This window comes from Telopea speciosissima, chromosome 7 (genome assembly GCF_018873765.1).
Source record: "Telopea speciosissima isolate NSW1024214 ecotype Mountain lineage chromosome 7, Tspe_v1, whole genome shotgun sequence".
NCBI classification, from domain to species: Eukaryota; Viridiplantae; Streptophyta; class Magnoliopsida; order Proteales; family Proteaceae; genus Telopea; species Telopea speciosissima.
In genome coordinates, this window is record NC_057922.1 from 59743161 (window position 1) to 59759483 (window position 16323).

At 41.2% G+C, this 16323-nt stretch overlaps 1 long non-coding RNA gene across 1 annotated transcript; it reads right to left on the reverse strand.

Moving 5' to 3' along the window:
• Positions 1-2891: 2891 nt before the first annotated feature.
• Positions 2892-11670, reverse strand: LOC122669358. Its single transcript, XR_006334001.1, has 3 exons — positions 11540-11670; positions 3169-3174; positions 2892-2964 (listed from the first exon to the last, which is right to left on the reverse strand). It is a non-coding gene; the product is annotated as an uncharacterized LOC122669358 (long non-coding RNA).
• Between the last annotated feature and the right edge of the window lie 4653 nt (positions 11671-16323).

Here is a 16323-nt window from a genome sequence, read left to right on the forward strand (position 1 = left end):
GTGACTCAAAACTTATACTTGTTAAGTTTAAAATTAACGTCGACAACATTTATAACAGCAATGACAAACCTTATTCCAGTTATGACTTACATCATTGCTGTGATTTTTCGGTAGGTTTTTGAGTTTTTCTATTTGAGATTTCATTTAGGGTTAATGTTCTCTGGGTTGTAGTGCAGCCTACGCTCAGACACATGGGCCCGCCATTTAGGAGGTAGAGTGATTATTTCGCCCACTCTCATGTTTCTGGGCGCAGCCTGCGCCACCGGCACAGAAAACATTTTCCCTTTCATTTAATAGTAGGAAGGATTAATCGCTTTTATATTTACTAATAATATCTTATTGATGGGATTGATCATGATCACTGATGCGGCTAACAAATCAAAGTCAGGAGGAATTGAGGATTCGAACCCTCCCAGGGATAGCAAAACTAGCGGGGACCGTCCTAGGTGTAGGTGGAGCAATGGTCATGACCTTTTATAAAGGGATAGAAATCGACCTATGGTCGACAAAAGTTGACCTCACACATGTCATTGGGAGTGGATCGCCAACATCAGCATCGCACGCTGGTAATTTTGTAGTGGGCTTGTTAATGGCCGTTGGTTTTTGTTTAGGGGAAGCACTCTGGTACGTTTTTCAGGTATGTTTTTTGCAACAACATTCTACGGTTAAAATTCCTCTCTGGTTCCCACATCTGTCAGTGCGGTGTAGTGTAGGTTTCGGAGAGCGCCATGTGGCACTCTTAGATTGTCCACTCCCTTTATTTAAAGCGGACGGGTCTTATCAGATCCGAATGGAGTAATCTGGGTACCACTTGAACTTAATAGGTCTCTTTAACCCACACTGCATCTCAATGGTAGCTGTGGGAACCGGAGAGGATTTTTATGCCATTCATAATCACAACTTGAAAATTTTGAATTGGGAACGGGAATCGGTCTGATCAAGTGTGACTCGTATCAAGAATTCAGGCCGGTTCTGACAAATTTCTAATAACTGATTCACTGAATCCGCTGAGGCCGAATCCATTGCCAATTCCATGGACTTAATTAGAACTTGTTTGTTTCAAGCAGAATGTTAGGGTTTAGGGTTTAAGCACTGGTTACTAACCTTAGAATTCCACTCTTTTTGTGTTGGTTTTGCAATTTGCAGACTAGGATAAGCCAGAGTTATCCAAGCTACTTGTCAATGACGGCTTTGACATGTTTTATGGCGTCAATACAAAGTGTCATATACGCTTTATGTTTAGAGAGGAAGTTGGAGAAATGGAAGCTTGGATGGAATATCATGTTTTGGACATCGGCTTACTCGGTAAACAATGGGATTAATATTCCAAATGATTGAATGAGACGGAATTTATTTGCTTGTTTTTATTATTTATTATTTATTTTTAATAATTGATGAATGGGTTGTGTTTCTGCCCATCCTTACTTGATGTCAAGTACATCACATCTAACATAGGGGGCGGAAATGACTATCCTACCCCCTGCCTGAAAACATTATCCGAGATGGGGTTTACATGGGGTCCACCTCCACCTCCCTCGATTAGATGTACTTGACGTCAAGTACGGGCCGGCAGGCAAATTGAGAGGATAAAAATTCAGTGGGTGCATGGTGTAGGGAATAGCGGGAATGGGTCTGATGTTTACAATGATAGCGTGGACGATAAAGGTAAGGGGTCCACTGTACGTATCAGTTTTCAACCCTCTTGCGCTAGTGTTGATGGCGATCACGGCCTCTTTGCTCCTCAATGAGAAACTACACCTTGGAAGGTAAAATTTACTTACTTTCATAACAATTACTACTTACTAATTGCTAATTATAAAGGTGGTTAACTCATTGTAGTAATTTGAAATTTATATACAAATAATTTTACAGCTTGATTGGGGCTGTTTTGATAGTAATTGGATTGTATGCGGTTCTTTGGGGGAAGGGTAAAGAGATGGAGGACAGAGATGCCAGAGAATCTGAAAACTTCGAGGTGGTTTTCACTCCCATGGCACCTTCTTCACCCTCTACTATGACACTTCCTTCTCAAACGATGCAACAGTCTCATCAATAGTAGTAACAGTAGTAGTAGAAGCAGAAGAAGAAGAAGAAGATGTTGATGATGATGATGAAATAAACGAAGAATGCTCAAGAAGAAGAAATATTTCTCGCAAAAGCCAAGGCTACTTAACCATCGATTCACGGCTCTAACAAACTCATAGTTTATTTCATAGAGAATTGATGAAATATATAAGTATAGTTGTTGTATATTTAAACTCTTATTTCTATGATTTGTTATATCTTACTTTGTCTTTAATGAACAAATTACGGTGAACAGAATCTCATTAGAAATATTCTTTGGTCAATACCAGAATGTACTACTATTGCATCCATACACGTTAAGACACATTTATACGTATAGATACACCTCTAGATACGTAGCCTATATATACTTCATACTCTACATTAGTAGAGGGTGCATTGTTGGTAAAAACAACTTTTGTATATCGATATGAATATATATATATATATATATATATATATATATATATATATATATATATATATATATATATATAAAGCAATTTCACATGGGGGAGGAGAGAGATAGACTCCTGGAAGTGCTAGCGTAGACCACACTCTTAATTGTTCTTACTATAGAATGACGTACATAGATAAATAGATTGACTTTTTAGCCTAAGTTCCATCATCTTATATAATATCATGTAAAGTAAAAAAAATGACAATTATTTTTTATTGTCATATGACCATTGAAACTTAACTCTGATGTGTGCCACTCAATTCACAGGTTTCAACCAAACCCATCCCCTTCCTCTTTAACACACGCACGCTCATAGAGGAAGAAATGGCAGCACAAATTTGAGAAAATTTTCATAATTCTTTTGTTAATCATTGATGTCTTTGAAGGTTTGTGGATCTACATTGCAACCTTGGTCCAATGGTTTATCTTGTATCACATTCCTGTATAAAAGTGCATTCGTTAACAAAACTTGGATTTTCTTCTTTGTTTTTGTTATCAAGAATCCTGATATGTAGATTCAAGATCGAAGCACTTCGGAAAAAGCTTTAAAATTTATTCTAGGTAATAAGAGGGGATTAACGGAAAAGTGCATTAGTGTTCTTTGTGCTCCAGCCAACTCCACACCAATTAGCCACACCGCTAACATTAGTCTCTAGTTCATTACCTTTTGCAACATTGGGCATCAACATCCTAGGAGCATTTCCTAAAGCAACAGGGAAAATGAAGTTTGAAATCGTGGCGGTAGATTACTTCACAAAATAATTTGAAGCAGAAGCCTTGGCAATGATCATAGAAAAAAAAAATACACCAAACCTCAGGGGTACGTGAAAAAAACCCTTTAAAAAATAAATATAATTCATAAAAGTTAATATTTTTTTTGTATGTGATTTGTGTAGTTATTGAGGGCCCCAAGTGAATTACCATGCGGCAATTATTTTGGGTGTGTCTGAATCAAGTTTCTTCTATTTTTATTTGTCCACTTTGAATATTATAATTAACGGAGCTCTGAAAATAAAAAATTTAGAGACTTGTCACTTGGAACATGAAATAATTCACCATCACATATATCCACTTGTAGTCCATTCAAATTATGAAACATGAGAAAGAATTTGTAGCTTATTACATGAGACATGTCGTTTATGGAAAAAGAACGCTACACGGTCGCATGACTCTTGTGCTCGGACACAAAAATACATGAAAATACTGTCCAGCTCCCTCGAAATAAAAAATCTCATCTTTATCTATGTCCCTGTGCGCTCTCATGGCACCCGCACTAGCGCATGACTGCACGCCTAATCAATGATCTCTTGCCCTATCTTTTTTGTTTTTTCTGGTTTAGTTACATGCATGCTATCAAAACTTGGGTACAAATCGGTTAGCCCCGATCCCAAGTCCAAGTGATTCTTCTAGTGGACAGGTGAATTAGGCGATCCGATCTAGGTTGATCAGGGTCAACCAAATTCCCCCAATTCTTGCAATTTGAGCGGAGAAAACTAATAGGTGATGAAGTAGCCCTAGGAGGGCCTAGAGAAAACTTGGACTTAAAGAGGCAAGTCTTGATCTTGGGTAAAGGTTCAAAACACGGAATCGATCGAAATCGGTCCATAAACCCTAGAATCGACCATTAGATACGAAAACTCAGCGATTCTAGGGTTTTGAAGCAAGAATCGATCTTGTCGAACCAATAGGGATTGGGACGACTGATAATTGGAATCTGATTCTTGAAATGTTGATCTTGGGCCAATTGTCAAAACTTGTGATGTGATCCGAGAGGATGAAGTAATCTCTGAGAGTTCCATCCGGATGATGATGCCTAACAATACCATTGGCCATTGGAATAAATGCACTCACTCGTTAACGAAGTCCGGATCAGCTCTACATATGTGGAGGGTATTTACTCTCCACACAAATGGAGAAGTTGGCACGTGTTATGGCTTCGAGAAGATTGCCTGTTAAAAAGGACCTGGCTCCTGTCCAATTGTGGCGGGAGCTGGATGGTCCAGCGCTCAGAAACCACCCCAAAAACATAGGGTAGTTGTTACACCCCCAATCCCGAACCACGGGGAATGCAATCGGAGCGTACCAATATGCCCCCAAACTGCCAAGATCGCAGATGCAGTAAATAGGATTAACTCATACACACGACCATAGAAGATTAAAACAGATTAAAATAATAATATCAGAGTCTACAGAATCTACGTGATAACTTATATAATGTTGTTTAAGTAATCCTCCCAGTACAAATCATTCCAATCAGGACTTATGTATTACCTACTATATAAATAATACATCTATCATGAAAGGAATCAAAAGAATACACCTATAATTCAAAATGAATAATCAAGTGCATCAAAAGATGGCCACCGCCATAAGTCACTATCCCGCCAAGGAACACACATCGCAAGCAACACTCTGGTCCATGCTCCACGATCTCCGGAGCCCACCAATCAACGTAACCAGCCTCAGGAGTCTCGTACTCTGTGCCACTCTGCTCGAATGTACCTGCATCAACTAAAACTATGTTTCCTCGAGGAGTGAGCTCCAACTGAGCCCAATGAGTGGCTAAGCCACACAAACATACACAATAATAATAGTGAATGGGGTTGACTGCAAACCATACATGATGGACAAATACCAAGGTGTCCCATACCACCAAGGTAGACCGTACATCACATACAATTTACAATCATGCTACATGAATGAATGATGATGTATAGTTTTATTGTTATCCACCTAACACACAACTAAGTCAGGTATAGTACTATAGCAACACCTTAGGTAGCATCCCTGACATCGGTACCATAAACAGATGGTATACCGGCGATGACAAACCCGAGTCGCGTTGGAAGCCTGCTATACCGGTCTCCACCAAGAGATATACGCAAACCCCCAAGTCAAATCCCGTCCTGGCGTTCGGCCCAAAATACGATTGGCGCCCCAACTTCCCGGGTGGGTATACCCGAATAACGGTCGGAACCCATGGATTTGACCGACACCTAACCCCCTGTCGGTAAGGGTCATAGTACTGGGTAAACATTTATCCTAGCCAGCATTCACCTATTGTATGAGTGAGGTACGCATGTGCATAAGCCAGAGGCCGAGTCCATAGATACCGAAATACGGTCGGTCGGCTATCCTCTCGCCCCTCTAGCCCATAAGCGTATACAAGTACGAGATGTGAATACCGAAGGTAGTCGGTCGGTCACCATCCCGTTTCCACCTAATGCAATGGACAATTCTAATGCAATTTCAAGTACGGTAATCTCAAGCCCAAGACCCACCGACACTTGGATCCCGCTTCCGAAGCCCTAGATCTACATGCCATGAGTGAGTCCATATTATGGAATCCCCAGGTCCAGCACCAACCAAGACCCGAGTCCCATAACTAAATCCAACACCATTCGCACCATAGTGCGAAAAATAAATAATATCGCAAGACAAGAATGTAAAGTCCTATCAACATCTAAACATTTATATCGTCCTATATCTTACTAATAATTATATATTATAGCACACATGCATGAATGACATTCGCAAGACACGACACACAAATATTCCATAAATTAAGACGTTTGCTTAACTCACTCACTTGATTCTCAGTCAATCGTCAGTACGGAGCTCTTCAAATCGGCGTTCGATGCCAAGTACACTGTCCCACGTACTAATACGCCCCCGAGCCGGGTCAGTCAACCTAAAGAGAGTGTACAACGTGGGGAGAGATTAGTGCCTTAGGGTTAGAAGAGTTGGGCCCCATAAGTTATCAAACAAGGCTAAAATAGGGGACCGGCACATACAGCAAGGCTATATCATGTGCCTGTCCATGTGCCTGTCCCTCTCGGACTTTCCCACCGGCAGATCTAGGTTCTCAGGGACTGGCACTTGCATGTGCCTGTCCATGTGTCTGTCCCTCTCAGACCTCCCACCGGCAGATCTTTCTCAGGGATTAGCACTTGCATGTGCCTGTCCATGTGCCTGTCCCTCTCGGACTTCCCACCGGCAGATCTAGTTTCTCAGGGACAGGCACTTGCATGTGCCTGTCCATGTGCCAGTCTTGCTGTTCATGCCATTCCGAGAATGGTTTTGCAGCCCCAAAGTCTTGGGCTAAAATGGGATATTCTTAGGGATTTTTAGGGGTCTCTTTGGCCATGAGAACAACTCCAACCAAGGTGCCATAGCATACACCCAACATGGGTTTGTAAACCCCATGATCGATTAGGTTTTCTTCCATTAAAATACATATGGAAAGAAAACTCATGGGTTTGGGTATTGGGGTTTTGAAAGGGTCTTTAATCAATGTTATGTAACAACCCACAAACCACACCTCTATGGTCTTCCATGAGGGTTGGTGAAACCCATAAATGGAGGTAAATCCCCAACTTCGGGTTCATAAATGGAGAAGGGTGAATGGGTTTAAGGTAGGGTTAAGTGCTTCATAGTTAAGCATCAAGGATTTACCATTAATGGCTCATAATTCCAAACCTAGGTCTATAAATTAGGAAGTGATAGAGAGAGAGAGAGATAGAGAATGCTCACCAATGTAGGAGAGCAAGCTTGAGTTCCACCTCTCTCCTTTCTTCTTCTTCTTTCTTCTCCTTCTTCCTTCTTCTTCTTCTTCTTTTTCTTCTTCTTCTTTCTTTCCTTCTCTCCTTTCCTCTCCACGATTTAGGTTTTCTATTGTGAGGTGAATAGTGGATTGACCCCTATTTACCTCACTTTAGTCTTAAGTCATGTTTGGTTGTCTTAGGTCTTTAGGTCCATTTTAAGTTATTGGGCCCATTATACTACTAGGCCCATAATATGATTAGAAGGGACATCAGGTCCTAAGCCCATTCTAGTATTTATACTCATGAGTTATTAGGATATTAACTTACTCCCAATCATCTGTAAGTGGGAACGGGTACACCGGGCGAGGGCCGGGCAGATCCTCGGAATGAGGAAATTCTAAGAATGCACCCTCGAAGACAAACTTTCCCCTATCTCTGTCGATGTACCTATCCTCAACGACTTCTCCAGAGTCACGGTCAACAATCTTGTGGGATGGCTTGAGTATCATGGCCCACAGTTCACGAGCGTACTCCGTTCCCGGTTCTACATAAAAGGTTCAAACCAGATCGGTGGTCAGACCGGGTTTTAAACCGGGTTTTGGGCACGGATTTAACAGTAGTCATTTCACGTACATGTGGGGCTAGGTGGGGACCCATCTATGAAATGACCACCCCACTCCTATTTTTGTTGTCTTTTAGCGGTAGTGGACGTTCCAGCTCCCGCCATGGCTGGACTGAATCCTTTTCCTAGTTAAAAAATCATAATTCAAAAGTTACACAAGTGAAAAACCGACACGTGTTATAGACTAGAAGGTAAGACTAGAGACTGTTAGGCGATAACTTTGTTTATGAAAAATAAACTTCGTCTCTCTCAAGGTCAAGTCTCAGACTCTCAGTCTCTCTGCACCATTCTAAGCTCCATTCACTCACACACGTGTGATATAGAATACCCTTTGAAAATAGGATAAGATTTTACTCACACGTAACGTAATCTATGGTCCTATACAAATAGAAACTCTAATATAATATATGGCAAGATTATAAAACGAAACCAAAGAGAAATTGGGTACCCAATATCTAGTTTCCATAATATTGGAATGGGAAACTAGGTATTCGGTTGATAATCAGTTACCTTTCCATTATTGCTTTTCAGAGCAACAATTTGTAAGGATGTTCGAATAGTTTTGGCTTTTGGGGGGTTGGGGTGGGGTGAAGGGCAACATAAAAGTTGGTCTGCTCTGTGAGAGAGAGAGAGAGAGAGAGAGTGAGGAAAAATAGGATGATAAAATTCAGGAACCCACGAGAGTGGGGGCACAAAAGACAGCAGCAGATGCAGGCATGGGCAATAAGTGTATGTATACACACATTATGGCAGATTGGCAGTCTAAACGCAGCTGTCCTGAGGAGATCGCGTGTCCATCGCAGGTGCAAGCTGGGGTTTCTTCTCTTGGTGGACTTTACCGTAGCCCATCTCCATCTCCACGGTACTCTCCCTACTCTCTGACGCTTTATTCGCCGCTCCTCCTCCATCTCCACGGTTTCTTCTCTTGGTGGACTTTTCTGATCGGTTTCGATCGATCTTAATGGTTCGGACTAGGTTTTGATATCCTTATTCACTGCCATGACTGGATGGTTATGAACTTGTAGTTATATTGGTTTTTTTTTTTTTTGGGTTTAGATCTAAGATCTAAATCTGAGAAATGATTGTGTGACCTTCCGAAATCTATTGTAACAGAGGCAGTGGTTGTTGCGGTGTTGGCTATGTTGTAGAGGAGCTTATGGCGGTGCCTAGGGTTGTAGTGGAGTAGGTGAAAGTAGGGCTGCAATAGGGTCAGGTTGGGCCGGACTTTATAAAACCCTATCCCAACCCTAAGTCCCCTTAGCTAGGCCCATGCTTGACCTGACCTTGACTCAAGACCTGAAAAATCCAACCTTGACCCACCCTAAGGGTCAGGCCGGACTGACCTTGATTGGTCCTGATCATGGGGAGGGGGTTTTAATCTTTTCCCAAAAATATGTTTGCAATGGCTCTCTATAGGGTTTTAGTCTTTTCCCAAAATACCCTTGCGATGCCTCTCCACCACATCCAAGATTGGCAGTGAATGGATTCCCATTCATCATTGGGAAATGATTAAAAGGTGAATTCAAAGTTTTAATTTTGCAAGGCAGATAATATGTATACGAATTGGCCGACATGGCTGATCTAGTATCGATACAGAACCCCATGCACCGGACTACCGGAGTGGTGATGTTTTTTGCACGCTCTCTCTCACATAATGAGAACGAATCGTGGGATTTACACAACACATTGATGCGAATATTAAGGGTGTCTAATTTAGGTTGGAAACCGAAAATCAGAATGAAAAACCGTTGTTGACTTGTTGGTTTAAAATTTAACTGAATTCAACAACGAAACGCCCTACCAGTAAGCATGGTGTCGTCTATTTACAACCGCGTAACCATTAAAATGTGCTTTTCGATATCCCATCCCATGTATTGGGCCTGGAATCTTCCACATGTTTTGTGTGTGTGTGTGTGTGTTGGGGGGGGGGGGGGTGGAGGATGATGGTGAAGGGTGAAGGGTGAAGGGTGAAGGGTGAAGGGTGAAGGTGAAGGTACCTTGCTTTCTAGACTTGTCTCCTCTTTGTCTTCTTCAGCAGGAGGTGTAGAAGGGAGTTTCTCTGTCAAAATCCAATAGCAGCTCTCTGGATCAAAATATTTGGGGTTCCAATGAATTTGTCATCTATGTACATATCTGGGTCAGAGAGAGTGATCATGATGTCTAGAACTCTAATTTGATGATGAAGCCATTAATTAATTAATATTGTAATTTAGATGGATGGATGGATGGATGGATTCCCCAAAACCATGCATGCCAAAAAGAAAAGATGATCAATGGCCATTTTTAATTTTGTGCGACAATATTAATTTCTCTGCCTAATCCAGATATGTACTTATATGAACACTGGAACTGTTGTAGGATTTAGAACGAGAAGCAACCCATTACCTCCTAATGAAGATGACAAAAAGGGGTATTAAGTCTACACTTATTATTTTTGCTGATCATCTTGATTCCGGCCTCTAGATCGATCGGGTTACGTACGTGATGCAGAGGATTAATATATGTATGATCCAATAAGAACTGAACTGTTGAAGATGACTCGTCGAAACCAGGTTTTTTTGGTCGGTTCTGGTCAGTCTTAATGGTTCGGGCTAGGTTTTGATATCCTTACTCGCTACCATGGCTGGATGGTTATGAACTTGCAGTTATGTTGGTTTCTTCTTTTTCTTCTTCTTTTTGTGTTTTTTGTTTAGATCTAAGATCTAAATTTGAGAAATGATTGTGTGACCTTCCGAAATCCATTGTAACAGAGGTGGTGGTTGTGGCGGTGTTGGTTATGTTGTAGAGGAGTTTATGGAGGTACCTAGGGTAGCAGTGGAGTAGGTGGAAGTAGGGCTGCAACAAGGTCGGGTTGGGCCGGGCTTTATAAAACCCTAGTTCAACCCTGAGTCACCTTAGCTGGGCCCATGCCCTGCCCGACCCGACCCTGACTCATGGCCTGAAAAATCCAACCCTGACCCGCCCTCAGGGTCGGGCCGGGCTGACCTTTATTTCCATAGAGAACTGATGGAATACGTAAGTAGCTGTTGTATATTTTAACTCTTATTTCTATGATTTGTTATATCTTACTTTGTCCTTAATGAACAAATTAAGGTGAACAAACCTCATTATAAATATTTTTTGGTCAATATTAGAATGTACTATTGCATCCATACACGTTAAGACACATTTATACGTATAGATACACTTGTAGATACATAGCCTATATATACTTCATATTCTACATTAGTAGAGAGCACACTGTTGGAAAAAGCAACTTTTGTACATTGATGTGATATATATATATATATATATGGGAAACAGTTTTCTGCACGAGAGTGTGGCATACACTAGCACTCCCATGTGTCTATCTCTCTCCTTAAAACAAGGGGGCAGAAGTATCTTTTCATATGGGGCGGAGAGCGATAGACTCATGAGAATGCTAGCGTAGACCACACTCTTAATTGTTCTTACTATGAAATGACGTACATGGATAAATAATCTATCAAATTTCAAAACCACACTTAATCATATGAACCCATCGCTTTTTAGCCCAAGTTCCATCATCTTATATAATATCATGTGAAGTTAAAAAATGAAAATTTTTTTTATTGTCATATGACCATTGAAAATTAACACTGATGTGTGCCACTCAACTCACAGGTTTCAACCAAACCCATCCCCTTCCTCTTTAACACACGCACGCTCACAGAAGAAGAAATGGCAGCACAAATTTGAGAAAATTTTCATAAATTTTTTGTTAATCATAGATGTCTTTGAAAGTTTGTGGATCTACATTGCAACCTTGGTCCAATGGTTTATCTTGTATCACATTCCTACATAGAAGTGCATTCGTTAACAAAACTTGACTTTTCTTCTTTGTTTTTGTTATCAAGAATCCTGATATGTAGATTCAAGACCGAAGCACTTAGGAAAAGGCTTTAAAAATTATTCTATGTAATAACAGGGGATTAACAGAAAAGTACCTTAGCGTTCTTTGTGCTCCAATCCCACACCAACTAGCCACATCTCTAACATTGGTCTCTAATTCATTACATTTTTCAACATGGGAAATGGACATCCTAGGAGCATTTCTTAAAGCAGCAGGGGAAAGAAAGTTTGAAATCGTAGCGGTAGATTACTTCACAAAATAATTTGAAGCTGAAGCCTTGACAATGATCACAGAAAATAAAATACACCAAACCTCAGGGGTACGTGAAAAAAACCCTTGAAAAAATAAATAAAATTAATAAAAGTTTTTTTTTTTTTTTTTTTTTTTTTGGATGTGATTTATGCAGTTATTGAGGGCCCCAACTGAATTACCATGCGGCAATTATTTTGGGTGTACGTGTCTGAATCAAGTTCCTTCTATTTTTATTTGTCCACTTTGAATATAATTAACGGAGCTTTGAAAAGAAAAATTTAGAGACTTGTCACTTGGAACATGAAATAATTTACTATCACATATCCACTTGTAGTCCATTCAAATTATGAAACAAGAGAAAGAATTTGTAGCTTATTATATGAGACATGTCATTTATGGAAAAAGAACGCTACATGGTCGCATGGCTCTTGGGCCGGATACAAAAATGCATGAAAATACTGTTCAGCTCTCTTGAAATAAAAAATTTTATCTGTATCTATGTCCCTGTACTAGTGCATGCACTGCACACCCAATCAATGATCTCTTGCCCTATCTTTTTTTCTTCATTTTGTTTTTCTGGTTTAGTTACATGCATGGTTTCAAAACTTGTGTACAAATCGGTTAGTCCCAATGCCAAGCCTAAGTGATTCTTCTGGTGGACAGGTGTATTAGGCGGGCGATCTGATCTAGGTTGATCAGGGTCAACCCAATTCTCCCAATTCTTGCAATTTGTGCAGGGAAAACTAATAGATGATGAAGTAGCCCTAGGAGGGCCTAAAGAAAACTTTGGACTTGAAGAGGCTAGTTTTGATCTTGGGTAAAGGTTCAAAACCCAAAATCGACTGAAATCGATCCATAAACCCTAGAATCGACCATTAGATACGAAAACTCAGCAATTCTGGGGTTTTGAAGCAAGAATCGGCCGTGTTGAACCAATAGGGATTGGGACGACTGATAATTGGAATCTGATTCATGAAATGTTGATCTTAGGCCAATTGTCAGAACTTGTGATGTGATCCAAGAGGATGAAGTAATCTCTAACAATTCCATCAGGATGACGATGCCTAACAATACGATTGGCCATTGAAATAAATGCACTCACTCGTTAACGAAGCCCGGATCAGCTCTACATATGTGGAGGATATTTACTCTCCACACAAATGGAGAAGTTGGCACGTGTAATGGTTTCGAGAAGATTGCCTGTTAAAAAGGACCTAGCTCCTGTCCAATTGTGGCGGGAGCTGGACGGTCTAGCGCTCGGAAACCACTCCAAAAACAGAGGGTGGTCATTGCACTTACATGTGGGGTCAGGTGGGACTCTCACCTATGAAATGATCATCTCACCCTATTTTTGTTGTCGTTTAACGGTGCTGGACGCTCTAACTCCCGTCATGGCTGGACAGAATCCTTTTCTCTGTTAAAAAATCATAACCCAAAAGTTACACAAGTGAAAAACCAACACGTGTTATAGACTAGAAGGTAAGACTAGAGGCTGTTAGGCGATAACTTTGTTTATGAAAAATAAACTTCGTTTCTCTCAAGGTCAAGTCTCAGACTCTCAGTCTCTCTGCACCATTCTAAGCTCCATTCCCTCACACACGTCTCATTCCAACAAGGATCAGAAGAACCCACTTGCAAATCTTCCATGCCCTTTGTTCTACATGTCTTACTTTTCATCCACCTTTCACTTATTCTTTTTATTTTTTTTTGGGTAAATACCTTTCACTTATTCTTCACAGGTTATCTACTATTGTTAAGCTTTGTGATAAAATTGTCGGCAACATGTGAAATCAAAGGAGAAATCAAAAATGATTAGTGATTAGTAATATTCATAAATGCATGAAGACTTACCTCACCATGGTATAGACTTTTTGTTTAGGTGATTTTAAATTGCACTCAATGCAATTTGAATGCAACTAATGAAGGTGGAACAAATACAACTCTCTTTCTCTCTCTAATCGGCAAACTGGAATTCAAGGAAGGTCGGCACAGCCCATTTCTACGACGCCTAACTTTGAAGAAAATGGGGCGATAGGTGCACGGTGCAAACGCAGTGAATAGCATCTGCAATTGCTTATAAATAGGGAGAAAGGGAGAAAAGTTGAGACATAGAACTGAGAACCAAGAACGAGATTCTCAGAGAGCTTTGAGTGTGTTCTTGAGTTTGAATTTGGGTTACACTTGTAGGGTACTCTGGGTGTTATCTCTGTGTATAATTCTTTTGGAGAATTTATGAGAGTTATATTGTGAGTGAGTTTCCTTGTTGATTGGGTCCTACATACAGTGTTGTGAGTGAGGGATGTGTGTTGTAATTTTTCCTGTACTAGTGAAGTGAGCTCTATGTTGTCCCGTGAACGTAGGCTACTATGCCGAACCACGTAAATCTTGTGTCTTCACATCTTTCTTTTTTCGTATTTGTCTTTGTTACATTCGGCTTCGTACATGGTGATCAGTGCGGGACGAATTTCCGCCACACTCTTGTGCTACTCCATCTCAGCTCACCCATTCTTAGACCCATCTCCATAGACAACTCCTCTTCTTACTACGGTTCAAGTGATTTTGAGGTACATGAAGTTGAACCCCGCAACCCAACGAGCCAAGTCTTGATGGGTTTCTTGAAATACTTAAGCAGAGTACGGAGTTTACCTCAACGGCCCAACATAAGGTTTGTTTATTCCGTAATTTAAGCTCAGATGTAAACTAGCATTGGCTTCCTTGGCCTTCAAAAGGAGTGAGAAATGGGATTGTAAGAGTGTAAAAGATTGGGAATTGATGATCTGGGTACTGGGAAAGCAGAAGAGTTTCAGTGTCATTTGGAGCTTGAATCGGGACATGCATCGATCTTCTAAAAGCTTGAGGAGCTAGAGATGGTAACAGAGAAGATTTAGGATAGTAATTCTCTTTGTTATGCTTTCTCAGCCTGCCATGAACAATGACCTCGTCTTCTTCCCTTGTTCTTCATCGACATTAACATCATCGGTAGAAACAGTTTCTCCGGACTCTTCAAATATGGTAAAATCCCGTGCTTCTATAGAGATTCACAGAGATCGATGTCTTAGTTCACAGTCGATTAGAAACGATTCCAATGGAGGGAGCTATAATGTGTACAACGGGATAGGTTTGTAGGGGAGGAGTTGAGGAAGGAATAGTGCGCGGAGCGGCAGTGGGGGTTGCAAGGAAGGGAAGGGGCGGGGACAGGGGAGGAAGGAATGAACTGTGGGGCGAGGGCAATTTGGATCCTCTACTGCCGAGCTGCCCGGCAAAACCATGCTGCCTAGACACGGTGAGGCGTGCAATGACCGCCTTATCCCTGCCTGAGAGCCTTGCCTGAGTGAGGGTAAGGCGGTCATTACATGCCTCACTGTGTCTAGACAGCACGATCCTGCGAAGCAGCTCGACAATAGAGGATCTAATTCCAGGGCGAGGGCGAGGGTGAATACCATGAAGATGAACAAGTGAATAAAAAATTAAAACAAACAAAAATGATAAATAAAATATTCATTCTTAAGCAGTAATGGGTCCCACTTAATTGTGTGTTAAAAGGGCAAACAAAAAGGCAAAGAACAACGTTGATGGGGTGATAGTCTTATCCGTTTGGGCCATAACACATGTCAACTTTTCACTTGTGTGGAGAGTAAAAATTCTCCACATATGTGGAGCTGATCCGGACTCATATCGGGCTTCTATGTTTGCCAAATTACCGTGCCTTCTATGGGTATGGAGCAAAGGACGGGGCTACAAAGTTTATGATGGCTATGATGTTGTTACTCACTGCCATGGCTGGATGGTTACGAACTTGCAGTAATGCTGGTTTCTTCTTTTTTTTTTGTTGGTTTAAATCTGAGATCTAAATTTGAGAAATGATTGTGTGACCTTCCGAAATCCATTGTCATAGAGGCGGTGGTTGTGGCGGTGTTGGCTATGTTGTAGAGGAGTTTATGGAGGTGCCTAGGGTTGCATTGGAGTAGGTGGAAGTAGGGCTGCAATAGGGTCAGGTTGGGTCAGGTTTTATAAAACCCTAGCTCAACCCTGAGTCCCCTTAGCTGGGCCCATGCTTGATCCGATCTTGACTCAGGGTCCGAAAAATCCAACCCTGACCCGTCCTCAGGATCGGGCCAGGCTGACCTTGATTGGCCCTGATCATGGGGAGGGGGAAAGAAATGCATGGGCCAGGAAGAAAATTATCAAATTTACGTAAAATAACACTATAATAAAATGTATTATATCACATACTATCTTCATTATATATATTATATAACAAAATGTGGGTGACATTTAGTTTATAATATATATATATATATATAATAGTATAACTTAAAACGGGTTCAGGCCGGGTCGGGCCGGGCCAGACTTAGCCTGAGGCCTCAACCCTGGCCCGACCCGACCCTGACTCAAGGCCAGAAATTTTCAACCCTGACCTGCCCTCAGAGCCAGAAATTTCCAACCCTCTGTTCAGGCTGAGGGCGGGCCAGGGTGGATTCGGGCCGACATGGCCAAACTTGCACCCTTA